The sequence below is a fragment of the Patagioenas fasciata genome, chromosome 3 (assembly GCF_037038585.1).
Source record: "Patagioenas fasciata isolate bPatFas1 chromosome 3, bPatFas1.hap1, whole genome shotgun sequence".
NCBI classification, from domain to species: Eukaryota; Metazoa; Chordata; class Aves; order Columbiformes; family Columbidae; genus Patagioenas; species Patagioenas fasciata.
The window spans coordinates 33,374,959-33,390,891 of NC_092522.1; the positions used below are offsets into that span (position 1 = coordinate 33,374,959).

At 41.7% G+C, this 15,933-nt stretch overlaps 1 long non-coding RNA gene across 9 annotated transcripts in view; it reads left to right on the top strand.

The window, feature by feature from the left end:
* Positions 1-11,364: 11,364 nt before the first annotated feature.
* The window catches only part of LOC139827538 (uncharacterized), a 46,371-nt gene continuing 41,802 nt past the window's right edge, over positions 11,365-15,933 (top strand). For all 9 annotated transcript variants that reach the window (XR_011738224.1, XR_011738228.1, XR_011738231.1 and 6 more), the window contains exon 1: positions 11,365-11,609. This is a non-coding gene — a long non-coding RNA (uncharacterized lncRNA). The remainder of the gene's footprint in view (positions 11,610-15,933) is intronic.

Sequence of the window (15,933 nt, forward strand, 5' to 3'; positions counted from 1 at the left end):
ATAATTTGCCCGATGTTGTTGAGTCAGCGAGAAGAGCTGAGGGGTTTCTGGCTTGAGGCTCAGCACCTGATGAAACAGAAAGGTTTGCCCAGTGGGCTCCAAGACCCTCCAACAGGCCTTTGTGCCATGCCCCCATGGGCACAAGAGTGTCACCAGCTCTTGCACCCTGTGTTCTGGGCAACCCTTGACAACCCTCTGTCACCTGTCTTGGATTGTGGGACTGCTCCTTGTTTCTCATGGCAGGCTGCTTCAAACAGGAAAGAGGATGTGAACTGTCAAGTTTCTCAATTGTTCTCCTAGGTAGGACTGTCCTTAAAGCTGTCTTGTGTCTTCTCTCAGTTACATCTTCTTCTGTTGCACCAAACACCACTGCGCTGGTGTCACAATCTGCTCATGTTGGTGTTGGTCACTCTTGGCCACTGCACAGTCTTGCAAACTGCTCTTCTCCTGTCAGTTGTTTGAAATAAGAAAACCTAGGTTGATCTGCCAGAGGAGACGGAACCGTCCCACTCATGGTCCCTGATGGTGGTTAACACCAGTGGGTGTGAGCGAAGGGTCAGGACCCCAGTGATGAATGAGGCTGGTGGTGGCAGCGTGCAATGAAAGCATTAGGATCAATGACTATGTGCTGTCGGTGCATCTATGAAGGAGGAGGCTTGGGGGGCAGAAGATCTTCTGTGGATCTTTTGGGGGCTTAGGAGTTCGAGTGTGTGTCCTGTGTCCTGCAGCAGCAGGTGGCTACATCACATATACTTCCCCAAATGCATGTTTTGTTTATCTGGACTCTCTACTTCGCTGACAAATGGAGGGTGACAACACTTTTTGTGCTTACTGTAGGACATGGAGCCCTTCTTCACCATGATCCCTACAATACCGCTCCTCAGGCTGCAAAACCGGCGCCACAGCCTGGTGCTGTGGTGTGGTGAGGGCTCAGATGTCAGGAGCAGTGTTTAGCCCTCCTGCAGGCAACATTGTCCCCACCCCATCTATCCCTAGCGCAGGCCTTTGTTTGTACCCCATGGGAGGAAAATAATCCCCTTGCCTCTGGCCACACCTGGATTCAGCCTCCAATTTGGCACCTTGAAAAGTGGGCCAATTCTCTAACACTCTTGCCAGGACTAAAGCTGGGGGTGAATGCAGCTAATTCTCACCATTCTAATTAGGTGGTGAGTTAGCAAAGGGAGACCTCACCTGTTAGAAAAATAAGAAAAGAGGGAGAGAGAGAAAGAAGGGAGGAAGGGAGGAAAGAAGGCAGGCAGAAGAGGGAAAAAAAGGGAGAAAAAGGAGGAAAAAAAAAAGTATTCTCTGAAAAAGAAAAAAGAGAACACCGAGCACTTGATGGCTGTAAAGGGGGGCGGGGAGGGGAGGCAGGAACAACCCCTTTCCTTGCAGGTGCAGGACAGAAGAGGTTGTCCTGTACAGCTCTGAGGTCTGAGCACTGGAGGGGCACCAGGGGCCTGGGGGACAGCCGCAAAACTAATGCCTTCCTGCATTTTCTGGCTTGCTTTGACTATAGGTCTCTGGGGAAGCCTTAACGGGAGAAATCAGACCAAGGTGTTCCTGTTGTTACTCATGAGAATTCATTGGTTCGGAGAAATGCCCTGAAAATACATTGAAATCCAGTTACACAGTCTCAGGAAAAAACAACAACAACAACAAACAAACAAATTTTAAAACCAAACAAACAAACAAAACAAGCCCTGGCATTTTTCTCAGCATATTTTATAATCAGCTGCCTTTCTCTCCACCTGCCCCAAAAGAAAAGAAAAAATCTGCTTTAGATTACTGCAAATAAAGGGGGCCAAAACCTGTATGTATGGTTTTCTTAGCTTCTCCTACACAGAGAGCCAGGGCCATGGAAACACCAGACTAAGAGGCTTAGAGTAAATCCTGGCAGTCTCAGTGTAGGAAACTCTCCCACTGATAAACAAAGCCTAATAAATAAGTTTGAGAGAAAAACTAAATGAGAGCACATCATTGTTGAGCAGTTAATTAGGAACCCTTTAAGCATTCGTGCTGCAAAAGAACAAGAAAATTAAAGAATATAAAAACATATATTGGCAAGACTGAGAACACATTAAAAGTAAACACTGCTGTTATTATTAGTAGTAAAAATAATATTAATTAGTTGTATTACAGTAGCACCTAGTGGTGCTACTGGATCTCACCCCCAAATGAGATCAGGGTCCCTAAAACATAAAAGTCTGAAATCTAAATTGCATACAAATGCATTCATGTACATCCATACGTAGCATCCATACATAGACCTGTGCATAGCATATAGATAGACATGCAATTCAAATGATTAAGAAACCCCAACAAATGGAAATCAGGCTACAGAGTACTTTGTAAATTGACTTATCTTGTTTCTGGTTTTTTTGTGTTGCTGCAGTGCAGCTGTTTGCAATTGTTACTTAGGACATAGAGAATACAGGACTGTAGTTGTAGTGCAGGAGTCAGTGTATATATATGTGTGTGTGTGCATTGATATATACATACATATATAGATATTTCTGTATATATGCACACACACATACACACTCACACACTATACAAAGTCGATTTTCTCCTAACTTGGATCAGAGCAACACAGAAAGCTTGCCTGAGACAGAGTAAATACAATCCCAAAGGCTCCATTTACTCACCAAGCACCATTTCTTCACTGCAAATGAAAGTGCCACTGTCCTTTCTGTGCATGTATGGACACATTTTGGAGAGTGGTGTCTCTCCCCACCTTGTACTGTAAAATCCTCCCTTAAGAAAGTTCATAGTTGAATACTGCCCTCAGCTCAGTCAGTACAGCTTTGTCTCAAATGGTACAGAACCGCAAGTTTCAGTTGCTGCAGTTGCTGCTGCTTTCAGCTAAATAAAGCCAAATAAATGAAGAAAAACCCAACACTTTTCTTTTTTCTGATGTGAATTTGCACATCATAACAGGGAGAGGGTATCAGGACCCAGATAACATACAGATAACATACAGTTAACTGTAACTCCAGATTCCTTAATACACGGCACCTAATTTAATTGTTAATGTTTTAGTGCCTGGGTTTCCTAAGAAAATGAACCCTTGCAGATTATCCAGATTCCTGTTTCAAACAGAATGCTGCTGAGGTTTTTTTTAGAAAAAAGAAACCTCTTGTTTCATTCTAAAATAGCAACAGCAGAGGCATTTCAGTCTTGAGATTTCCAATGCGGAAATTGCACGGCAGGTTGAGGCATCAATTTAATGTTCGGAGACATGCTTCGTTTGAATGATAATTTCATTAGATTAGTTTGTAAACTTTTAATGCAGGTTGTATTATATGCCAAAGAAGAAACAATTTGTGTGACAGACTATCCTTCATAATCCCCCTCTTCAGCCTTCTCCTAACAAAAGACCCTTAATACTGAAGATGTTTTGTAGGAGGAGAAACATTTTCCAAACAAGTAGTTTCTCTATCCCAGCCCAGGTAACAAAGAGGCCTTAGGAATTTCTGTGGGCCCTGTCAGGACTGGCCCATTGGTCTTAAAGCCACCTGCTGCTTAAGCCATTGGTCAATAGATTAACTGCTGCTATTACTAAGTGTTTAGAAAAGTAAGTTATGTGGCAGAGCAAACAAAATCAACCTCCTTAACACATGTTAATTCAAAATTTAATAAATCTGCACTGAGAAAGTAAAGTAATCAAGGCGGGCGGGGTGCGTAGGAAAGCTCTTCGTATGCGCCAATCCTCCAAGCAAAGTATCACATAGCAGATAAAAAGTCTTCATGGCATCTTAAACAAAAGGTTAATACTCTATTTGCTTTGCAAAACTCCCTTGACACTTCCCTCCACCCCTCTGCCTTCCTCCTTTTCTTCCGGTTTTCAGACGCTGTTCTGCGCTGCAGGTTTTGGGCAATTTCCAAACCTCAGTCACAGAAGACAAGTTCACAATAAACACTAATAGTGGAGTAAATTCCCGGTGAAAAGGTCGGAAGCATTCAAATACCAGCAAAAGCTGTGACACTCCACAGCCCTGCATGTTGTTCCTGTTCTGTAACGAAACACTTTTTAACAGAGCACATCCCCCGAAAAAGAGAAACCCGTGTGCCTGCTGTCACATGCTGTTGAGGATCTTGCATTGCCACGGATGGCCAGGAGGATTTCAGCAGGGAAGCTGAGGACTTTCAGGAGGCCAATGCAGCTGGCCTGGGTGAAGGCCAAAAATGTGCCAACACTTCCTCTTAAAATAAGCCATATAAACCTCTTTCACCACTGCCCTGTGCTATTTCATGAGATAAAAGAAAGACTTGAGAGAAAATTTTTTGGTTTGTATGCAAAAATGGGGATCAAGAGATACCAGGTGTTGGAGCAGGTTGGCTTAGGACCTCTTGCTTTTCTATCACAAACTTCAAGGACCTGCTGTTTCTCGTACGGCAAATTTAAGTAACTGGTAAAATATAGTTTTCTTTATCATTTTGAAAAGATCCACAAAAGTTGTTGAAATAAGTTTCTATTTCTGTGATGTCCTTTCTTAACTCTTAACTTTTACAGTCCTATTTTTCATTAATAAATCATTTGTTTCACGTCTAAGTCAGTTGTGACTTAAAACTGAAGATCAGGATTATGGTTGTCCTTTCTTGATTTGTAATCATGGGATGGATGCTCCTGTATGGGATGAGTCTGTGTTTTGTCAAAGAATGTTCAGGAGAAGAGAAAGGCCCAGAACAGCAGCAATTCAGATCACAGGCAAGTTTGCCCACTGATGTTTCCCAGAGTGTCCGACAGGAGGCAAAAGTGGAGAAATGCACCATAAAATGTTTCTGTTCCAGAACATACACACTTCTACCTAGGGTGAGGGGTTGCAGCTGGCACTGGTCTTTTCTTCATAACTGTGACTGCTTCTTACTCCTGGGTTTGGGGTCTGGGTCTTTCTGGAGTTCCCACAAGTCTAATACCAATTTTGCCAGGTGCATTCAGCTGGTCCCAAATGTATGTGCTGGCGATCAGGTGCAGTACATCTGTTAGGGAAACAAGGCATCTTCCAGTCAAGTTTTCAGAGTGGGTTCCGCCAGATCCATGTTTTGGGGTGTGATTTCTCCGCAGATGTTTAGGCCTGACTCTGGTAGAGTCTTCCTTGACCAGACGTGAATAAATGCTACTGCAAGGCTTCATGCTGTTTGGAGGACCAAAGGCTCCCGTTTCACAAGGCTGCAAATCTCCTGAGATGAGAGTGTAGAGGTAACTCCAAAATGTTTTCCTTGTAGACCTTGTCAAGCTGTTTTTCTCCTGGTAGGGGAGAGTTTAGACATCCATGAATGAGATAAGATAAAAGATTTATAGTGGTGTGCTAGGTATTGCTAGGCTATCAGCTGCTATCATGGAGCTCAAGCTGAGGATTGTGGCAAGATATTAGGGGCTGTCTTTAGAAAGGACATTTATCTCAGATTTTTAAAACACATCAAAGCTCCTTGCAAGTCTGGGAATATTTGGGGGTGAGTAAAATGCTAAGAACATTTCAGCTGGACAGTTATCCATCCTTTTCTCCCCCACCTTCCCTTTCAACAGCCTGGTAAAGTTGTGATGGAAGAAGGTTCAAATCAGAGGCCTATGCATAATATACGGTTGTCTGTGTTGTGTTCTGAACAGCTCGACTTCGAGACCTGTTCTCCTGACAGGACACAGCATAAAAAAAGCCAGGTCCAGCCCTATACTTCTGCTCTGCAATGAGCACATACACCACTTCCATTCACAGTATCTCTTTCCAAGAAGGTAGGTAAGCGTCTGTCTTCCCAGCTGACACCAAAGCTGGTCTTCAGCCAGTCTGCTGGCAAGAGATATTAGCGAGCAGGGTCCCATTTGACAGTCATAAACTCTAGGTAGTTTAACATAATGCAGTTAAAATTCAAGCATTTTCTTGGTTCGTTGTCACATTGCCTCTGCCTAGCAAGGTCAGCCGAATAATATTATAAACAGATACTCCTTTTTCACTTATCTTTCATGTGACGTTGCTTTCTGTACACATATTAATTGTATAAGCTAAGACAAAATGTGGAGGAATGCATTTTTAGATGTTGCTTTGTTTGGAAAGCAGGAGATGCAGTCTCTTTTGGGATTTGATACTCGTGAGCCGAATGTTGCTTTGCTGCCGTGATATGGTTAAATCACCTAATTTCCTTGTTCCCTTATAATGAAGAAACCTAAGCTAAACTGTTTTTCCCCTTTGAGGCTAAGAATTTAAACTCTGTTGGAGAAAAGGATGATTTTGGATCGTTTTTTGTTCTGACTGTGCTAGGTATTACACAGGGTGCAAAGGCAATATACAATGTAGCATGACACTTAAACTGTTATTACACTTATATTGCATTTAGAAAAAAAATCTTCAGTCATTCATAGTTAACCTAGGAGAGCATTTTCCCCAATGTGACACTTAAATGTTTTAAAAATAATGGGATGATTTGTTTCTTTCCCCTTGAAAATGAGGCAGCGAGGTTAGAAGGGGAAGCAAAGGGGGCATGAAAAGTGGTTTATATTGTCAAGGTCTCCTTAACTGTTAAGCAGTGGGGGAAAGAATCAGACTGCTTTCCTGGGCGAAAACAGAGAGATATTCTCCACTGATGACTGTCCTTCTAAACCTTTCCTATCACAGGCTAGCAGTTAAAATAATACTCACCTACTGGGCACCCAGCAGAGTTGATCTACCTTTTCTGCTAGGAGGTTCACGTCCAGTCAAGCCTGATTAATCTGTTGCAAGTCCTGAATGATCCCAAATATAACACGTAACAGCTACACCTGTTTATCAAGTCAGTTCATTTCCCTTTCCCTGTTCCACACTGAAAAGGAGCATTAATTAAAACAGTAAACAAACGAGCGCCTATTCTAAATCAGAGCTGCAGGCAAAGAAGAGATAACTTAGGCTCTTGAGAAGAGGGATTTTCAGTTAATTTATGGAATCTACTGTCACTCTCAGGGCAAGGGAGCTTACGTAGCTGGGAAATTGAAGCAGACAGGCTTTGTCTAAACACTTCTTTTTCAGAGAATATCTTCTTTTTTTTCCTATTTTAATTTTTAATCAAGCCTTCTTTTTATTTTTTTTCATGAAAGAAATTGCTAGATTTTTCCAGTGTTCTGGTGACTCATACAGTTCCTGCAATATCCCCAAAAGGTAGAAGAAAAGAGTGAAGAGGAGGGGCAGGGAGATGAGCTTTAAAAGAAAAGAAAAAAAAAACCGCAACAGTGTGAGAAGATGAAATGTTCTGCTAGCAAATTATTCCCCAGAAACTAATTGCTGTGTTTCCATCCGCTTTGATTATTCACTGTTTCCCCAGCATTTTCATCTGGGGTCTGTACCCCGGTCCTGGACCGGCATTGATGTGAGTGTAAGCTTTTGTCCGTTCAGAGACTCAGTGACTGCAGGGAGCCCACCCGAATGAAATAGTTGCAAAATAGTGTCAGAAAGAGAAGCTCAGTTATCATATTGAGGAGCTGACACTTTAAGGCCCACGTTTAAGAGCTGCTTGCTCCATGCAGTATAGACATGGGCATATGAGCAAGCTTACAGGAGTGTGATAAAGGATCCAGTCCTGCCTGCAGACACCCCGGAGACTGCAAGGAGAGCGCTGGGGGAATCAGAGTTGGAGCTCAGGGCCCAGCTCCTGGCAGTGCTTTAGTGGTGCTGTTTGCACCTATCTCCTGGGCTTGGCAGCAGGGTGGGCTGCCCTCCCCAGCCCCAGCTCTGCCTGCGCAGTCACACAGGGCAATTGCCCAGACGTGGGTGCTGCAAGATCAGGGCCTCCACTTCAATATGGGTTTTGGTTTTCTTTGTTGTTGTTTGGGGGTTTTTTTGTTTGGTTGTTTTTTTGTTTTGTTTCACGTTTTGTTTTTTGTTAAGGGAGTCACGTAGGTATTCATTTTTTTCATATGGGAAGAGAAACAGTAAATAAGTAGGGGAATGTCTCAGAGCTGCAGGAGAAAAGGGGGCCAGACCCTCTGAAAGCAAAGGGTGATGTGCTCTGAATTCCCCCTCACAGGCACATTGCTGAGCTAATTGAAACTGGCTCTCCCACATCCCTGGAGAGTGCCCTGACCTCCTACCTACCGGCAACTGGGGGGAGGGCCGGGAGGCAGAGAAAAACTCTCTCCCTCTCTCCCTCTTCATTTTTTAATCAGCGATCCCACCCTGAGAAACCTTCCTTGCTGTAGCTCCTGCTGTATGCTCCCAGGACAAGTTTCAGTTTCAACAAATCACCATTTTCTGCCAAAAAAATTCACAGTAAGCTCTTTTTACGAGGTGGTTTTCAATTCCAGCGCATAGCTAAAAAGATTGCTGCTCTGCCCAAAACAAAATACTATTGGCAGGGAGGCAATTTAAACACCTATCAGCCAGGATTTGTCATGATGAAGGCTGCGTTTCTCAGGAATCAAACTATCATTTTGCTTCTTACAATACTGTTGGGACTCTCTTCCTGGGCTAATTAATATATTAGACATTTTATTTTATTTCAGACTGAGATTTGGAATAATTCAGTTTGTGAAATCAAGTTGAAATTGTAGTTTTCAAAAAATTACAGACAGACCAAAAAAAGTTCTGTAAACCTTTGTCATTTCAGATACAAACCTCTTTTAAAACTACAGGAATGCCTTGTACATATTTCAAGTCATCCAGCTTTTCCTGGTGGCATATCCAGTAATCATGTTGACAAATTAATGGTAGAGAATTAGTTGTACATTAAAGATTTAAATTATATTATGCGGCACATTGTCATAAAATGGTATAAAACAATAGGCAAATAAATGTAAATTAATTCCAGTTACTGACATGTAAGACGCAGAGTGACATCTGTACACTTCACGACTTGTGCAGCTGCCATACTTTAAAACATAAAGTGAAAGGGGAAGCAGCACAGTGCGGTGCAGCAGGAGGCAGGGGATGGAGTCAGGCCCTGTGTTTGGGAATTGCGGTGGGCTGGGTAAGCTGTACCTCTGCTTCTAAACAAACAAATCTGCATCCAGCATCACCCCTGTGTGTCCCCAGGAGGATACTAGAAAAGTTGCCTTTGTCAAGTGGGATGAATACCTTGTCATGACAATACTCAGGGGGTTGTATTATCCCACCCTGACCGAAAACCCGTGAGCTCCTGTCAATACCAAAGCGCAATTGCTTCCTGGGGCACAACCCCTGGACTTTCAAGGGTTTGCACACTACTGTGCTGGCTAATTATACAGATTCCATTTCCTGGTATGAAGGAATGCGTTACCTGCAGCAAGGGATGCATAAAATATCAAGCATGGGAGGCGCTAGGAGGAAGCAGAAAGCTGCGGTGAATTCAGCCCCGGCTCTGGGTTTATACCCACAATCCAGAGCCATGCTGAGAGCCTAATCACTGAGGCCATTCTTTGGGCTGTTGTCCAATCAGTCCCTGAATAGCAAAACCCCACAATGCAGAGTATGAATTGGAGGGAGCGGGGGGAATAAACGTGGGCGCAGACTTTTTTTGCAACAATACCTAACGGGGCCTTTCAGCCAGGACAACTTGTGGACAAAAGCACGGCGGAAATTGAAGTAACTTTTGGAGGCCCTCGGCAGTAAGAGCTAGCTCGACGAGGATAGAACTGGCTTCTTTTTGTGTGGACAGGATCAATTATTCGCTGGGGGGGTAGCGGTTCGGGGGGAAAAAAAAAGTCTTAAAAAATCGCACACTAGTGTCGCACTGGCCTTGGAAATCATGGCGGTGCACTGAATAAAACCAAATATTTTTGTCTCCTCCTCCTCCCTTTGGCGGATGCTGCAGTGATTTAGGGGGTGGCTGGCAGAGTGCTCACATTCCTCACCCTTCCCCCCCATAAGCTCGAAGAAGAGAAAAGCTTCTTGAGCTATAGAGATGTCAGGTCCGTGTTTTAAAATTTAGCTTTGTTTACCCAACAGAATGGAATTCATTACTGTGCAAAAGCGGTTCAATTTTCTGACCTTTTTTATTCAAAATGTTAGAAGTAGCAAAAAGCTCATTTGAAGGTCACAGGTTTATGTATCTATTCTCTTAAGTGTTTTAGAAATTCATATGGAGGACACTAAAGGTGGAATATGTGAAAACATACTGTTCATTGTTTACCCTAACCTTGCCACGATTATTAGATAAATGAGGGAAGCAAAATGGCATTAAAAGCCATTGTTAACAGTGAATTTTTTTTTTCCCCTGAAGACTGTTCATTTTTGCCCCCGATCTGCAAAGGTCATTTTCTAATTCTTTTCGCTGAGTAGTTTGTATAACTTCTGCATTTCAAGTCTATAAAAAGCTTTTGCAGACTTTTCATACTGTAGGTAGTAATTTGTTTCATTACCGTTTGAATTTTTATATATAATTCCTAGAGACATTTTGATGATATTGTCAGGCTTAAAAGCCAAGAGGCTTTTCAGTTATTTCTTATTTTTTTTTTTTTTAAGCCAAGATCTATTCTATCTGGATAATTTAAAATTAGTGGAATTTATCAGTTGGCAATTTAAAAGCCAAACTTTATGGCAAAAGAGACCTGGAGAAAAATGATTTTATTTTTCTACATCCATAGCTGATTTGAAAGGTCTTTTCAGCCGGTTATCTGAAGCCAATATTTAACTGTTACTTATTCCCCTAATTTCTGTCCTTTGTCAGGGGAACTTTCCTCGCTAGATCTTGTTGCTCCGTTCCACGCTAATTGCAGCTTACATTATATAAATGGCTTTGTAAAGAAAACTATAACCCCCAGCCCTGAAAGTTGCATGTTTCTATTTGCTCAAACTTGATGCACTTATTTTGAGAGGGTCATTTCGAGGAAAGCTGTGTAGGCACTGAGAATGTCCCGTATAATAAGCTTAAACAGAACCTTTTGTCCCGCCTCGTCTTCTCAGGCCCTAAAATTAGGCCTCCTTTTTCTGGCGGGGGGCTGAAGTGGTTCATTACCGCAGCCTCCTCCGGCAGGCCTTGGCCCAGCCATTCCCAGTACTCGAGCTCTGTAACTTCCTTAGAAAGGACGAAGGAAAACATGGCACACAAAGGTCTTGTTAGCACTTCCTATGTGAAATTAGCAGCTTTCTAAAAGGTACAACTCCAATTACCTCACATTGTGGGGACGCGCACAAACCCAACAATGAGCCCAGTCTTGCAAGTGACATGCTGTCTCTCTGGAGTTACTTCCCTAATTAGGGATGACGAAGCCCCATTCTGGCGAGTGCATCTATTTACAGTGGGCCACAATGCCTTAACTCGAGCATCCTCCTGAAAGGCCAGTGTTAAAAAACACAAGTGCTCTTTTGGCGGAGCCGTCCGTGGGGAAGCGCCGCATTCCTCGCAGCTACACCCTCCCGAAAAGGGTGGCCGCTTTCCCCCGCATTGTTCACACTTCAGGATTCATTTGGGACAATAAAGCTCCTGCCCCGTGAGCGCTGGGAATTACAGTGGACAATGGGCAGGCTTTCTTAGCAGGGTCTAATGATGGAAAAAAAGAAAAATATTTATTGCTTTTGACAGTTTCACAAGGGGCAAAAATCCTTGTCGTGGCTAAAGTTTCCACAGCTGTTGGAGGAAGGGTGGTCATATGGACTAAAACAGTTCGGCTCCTTTGTTAAGAGGCTGAGCACAAGGGTCAAGCTGTGAAATTAAAGATTAAGTTCATTAAGGTAAGATAATTGTGCTTGCATCCTTGTTGATACAGGTGTATACAGGCAAGGCCTGGCTCGCTAGACCTATTTATTTACCTCCTGGCTTCTTGCGAGGCAAATCAGCTTCTCGCGGCGGAGAGGTGCTGGAAATGCTGCTTGTTTGCTCAGCCCGGGACAGGGCTGGCGACCTACAGCCTTTGTGCACAGCAGCCCTGCCAGGAGCGGGAGGAGGGCAGGAAATATTTGGGGGCACCACAAAACATACCTTTGCCCAGAGAAGAAATCCACCCTGGTTTCGAGCTCGAGTACGAGCTGGCTTCTTCCCTTGGAAGATAAACACCTTGACAGACCGGTGGTGTTGCTGTGAGGAAGAAGGGATTCGTTAATTCCCCGGTTGTTTGTTTGGCATAAAAGTGTTACTGATTATTAGTTTGCTGCTACTAAGTGTTTGGATTCTTCGCTATTATTGTGTTATTTGTATTGTTAACAGTTCACAAGTTCAACAGTTTCAACTGAATTGCACTATAATATTAGGGTTCCAGTACGAAATTACTGCAGTTAGTAATAAAATAAGACCTTTGTGTAGGTATATATATAGCTTCCCAAACTCATTTAAAAAACCTTCATGAATTAGTGCAAACATACTGCTGGGGGTTGTGCTGTTTTGGTTCAGCAGATCAATTATCTATTGTGCTATTGCAGTGACGAAGAAGGATGATAATTTTGAGGGATTAAAAATGCTTCAGTACAGTTTCCATTTTATTTCATTAAAATAAACATAAAGCGAGGACTTGCACCGAGGAGCCCGATGGTTCACTTTTGCTTGTTTATTTGTTCTTGCCCAGCCACCACTCAGCTCAGCATCCCACCTGGTCCTCCACAAGCACATCACCTGCAGCACAGAGATGGCTGAGGAGCAGTAGCGCTTCAAAACCTGGTGCTCAAAAACTGTGCCTGGCAGGGCATCTCCTGCAAGGCGGCACAATTTAATTCACTGTTGTTTCCCCTGGACGATGCTGCTCCTCAGCGCAATCTTCTGTGTGTTTTGCGGTGCAAGGCAGCTTGTGGCTGGGACATGCATCCTCTCTGTAAGGTATTTTCTTCCACAGGTTTTGTGTCAACAAGTGAACGCTGACAATTTTTTAGGGATCAGAAATCTCAGAGTCTGACGTCTATACTTCCCGGTACAGGCTTGCATGCAGAATTTAATTCTCTATCCCAATCTACCTTGGCAAACCAGGAACTTCTATTCCCATTGATGAAAAAATATATGGAAAATACCGATGACAGAAATTCCTCAAAGAAAACATCTTTTCTGCAAAGCTGAAATCTGTAGTAACAAACACATCGAAAATACTAAGTTTCTTCTCCTTCAAGCTAACAATACAATGGGCCCAATCCTGCTACATTAAAGAACCAGTTCCATTATCTCCTGCCTGCTTTAATCTGTTTTCCCCATATAGGTGTCTAAGGAAGCAGATAGCGGTTTGCATTACAGATGTGCTGAGCTATAAATGTGCTAAATACTAGAAGCCTGCTCTTCTAAGCAGACATCTGTTTGTATACAAATTCTCTTTTTCTGCTCCTGGAGAATATAAATGACATATCAGTGTTTTTAGAAAGCAAGTCATTCAACTAACGTATAACCTCCTCACAACATCTTTAAAATTTAGGATCTCTGTTTAATCTTGTGGTGTAGATAATGAAACCTGTTTGCTGGCTCAAAAGAAAAACTAGTTACATAGCTGGAATATCCTATTACAGCTAACATAGCATTTCATCATTTGAACCATTTGATAATTTACAGTGAAAGTTGCAGGCAACTTCTCAAGTGTTCTAAGGTCGCATTTTATATTTTGCCCTAGTGAGAGCAGTCATTAGAAGGAAGCTTTTTAATGAGGTAAAATGGGTTTGATTTTTTTTTTTAACCTCAGTATGTTTTCCTATAAAGGGCTGTTAATTACCCACATAACTTAAACCATTTTCAGCTAGGAGAGAAATTTTTAATGTAGCCTGTGAAAAAAATCCATTAAAAAAACTTAAAATATAAATCTTCAGCCTCGCTTTTAAAAATTTTTTAATAGACTGTTTAAAAATGCTTGTAAAATATAACTAAACAGTTCATTAAATAATCTGCCTGCAAATAATTAAATTAGCTTTGTTTTCCTGCATGTAGATGTGATTGAAGAAAGATGAGGACTTTCAATATTTATTAAACAGATCACAACCTAAAAAAATATATTTTGTAGAGGTGAGTAAAAGAAAGTGAAGAAAATTGGCACTTCAGCTATATTTCTCCCTCTGTGTTTGATATGTATAGAACAGAGGCATTACACTATTGTATTTGGAAAATAGCATCTCTCAGGTAGGTTGTCTTCAAGAGGAGTTTGTTCCCTGAAATAGAGTGAGTGTGTCTCTAACGTGTGTATGCACAGCTGTATTATACGCACTGACAAATGCCTATAATATATAAGTGTGGATACAGATGAACATAACAGTTTGTGTGTATGGATACAATTTCTACATGGGTGTATGCATATGCTGTATATTAATTTAAGCACTTCATCAAATTCATATTGTTTTATATATATTATATGCCAGATGGATTGTTCATTACAGTCTTTCCTGGTCTGCATAAAAATGTAACAGGTCCAGTAATATTACTTGGAGGTAAAGGACTTTCTGTAACTCTGTTTCCATTTTTCCTGCTTTGCCACCATGCTGCCTTAAAAATGGGAGAAAATTTTTAGGAACCCTTCCCAAATCTTTTGATTTAGGAATTATGCACTGAATTTTCACCTGTGATTAACGATTATTATGTTCCATTTGTTCTATGATTGACCACTTCTTCTTGGAGAGTAATTCTTCCCTCAGGAATATGTATCAAATTTAAACAGTACCTGTGTTTTCCTAAACAAGCCATTGAATGAAACACAATTCACACAATAGTTTCTACTTTTGTTATCGTCTGAAGGATAAAACTATACAGTTGCGGTTGTGTGCTAGGCACGTCTGGGGCTTATGAGGAGATTTCAATGTGAACGCAGGATGTTATTTTTCTGGTTTATATGCCAGGTGGTTTTGACTAACCAATGGTGAATAATATTAAGAAATCTATGAGATTGCATTTCCCTGTGTCCTCTACAGTATGCCCTAAAATTGTAATCTTACTCAGCTGCCGAGTCCACCTCCCTTCCCTGTGGATTAGTTATTTAGCTTGGGTATTAAGTATATCAGAAAAGCTTAATCTAAGAGTCATTATATGTGTTTTAATATTAAATTTTGTCATTGCCAAATCGAATTTTAATATTCTAAAATATGTTCATCCCCTTTAACAGCATGATTAGCCAATGTTTTGCAGGGAAAATAGGTGGACAAATTCAGTACATGGTTTATACGTAACATGTTATTCTGTCCTGCTGGAAGTAAAATGCTCAGAGCTTTTATTTATTTATTGTTGTAAAATATTTTTAAAGGATTAGGCTGACATTTCTGAACAATCTTGTATGAGCTAGAAAGGCTGTCACTAAGCATCCATGCTTTTTTTGGCAAGAGAAATTAGCCTTCCTCAAGCTCCATACCGTGCTGCCTGTGCAGCTAGTACACAAATTAGCAAATGTAGTTAGACTGCAGTGCAAGTCATTTTTCCTGCAAGTTATTTCCTGCAAAGTTAATGTTATGAATCTTTTTTAATAAAATATCAAAAATTCTTAGGCATAAAAGCTTGCAGGCACCAACTGAGGGACGCAGTCGGTTTGTGAATAGGACTGCCTTGGCCATCAGGAATGTCCTCCTGTGAAATCCTCTGGGTGCTCTTGGGTAAGCACAAATGGGCATCTGAACAGGCAAGAGTACCTTCTAGGCATCTCTTTTATAGAAGATGCAGAAGATAGAGTCCAGCAAATTACGTGCCTAATCGATCACAAAAATGTGGTGAAGCTCTTCTTTGCTTCATTTTTTTGTTGTTGTTCTGAAATTATTGTAATGGACTCTTTCTTCACAATGTATGAATTATCAAAAATGGGAAAAGTTGTTTATTTTATTTACTGTCATTGTACCCAATTACTATTCCCTTCACTAAATCAAAAGTATTTGTCCCTCCATGGTCTATGTCTGCTCTGTGTGGCTACAAACTTTAAACCAAACAGCTTAGGTACAACGCGAAATCTAACTGAGAAGCACAACTGTATTTACCACTTGGAACTTTGACCTCCTGGGGCATGACATCTTCCAGAAGCCAAGGAGGCATGTTGCTCTACAGCACTGCAGTCTTAAGTACAGACAATCCTTAAAGGGTCTTCGTGTGGCCAGAAATGAAAGTAACTCTGTCTTGAATAGGTTC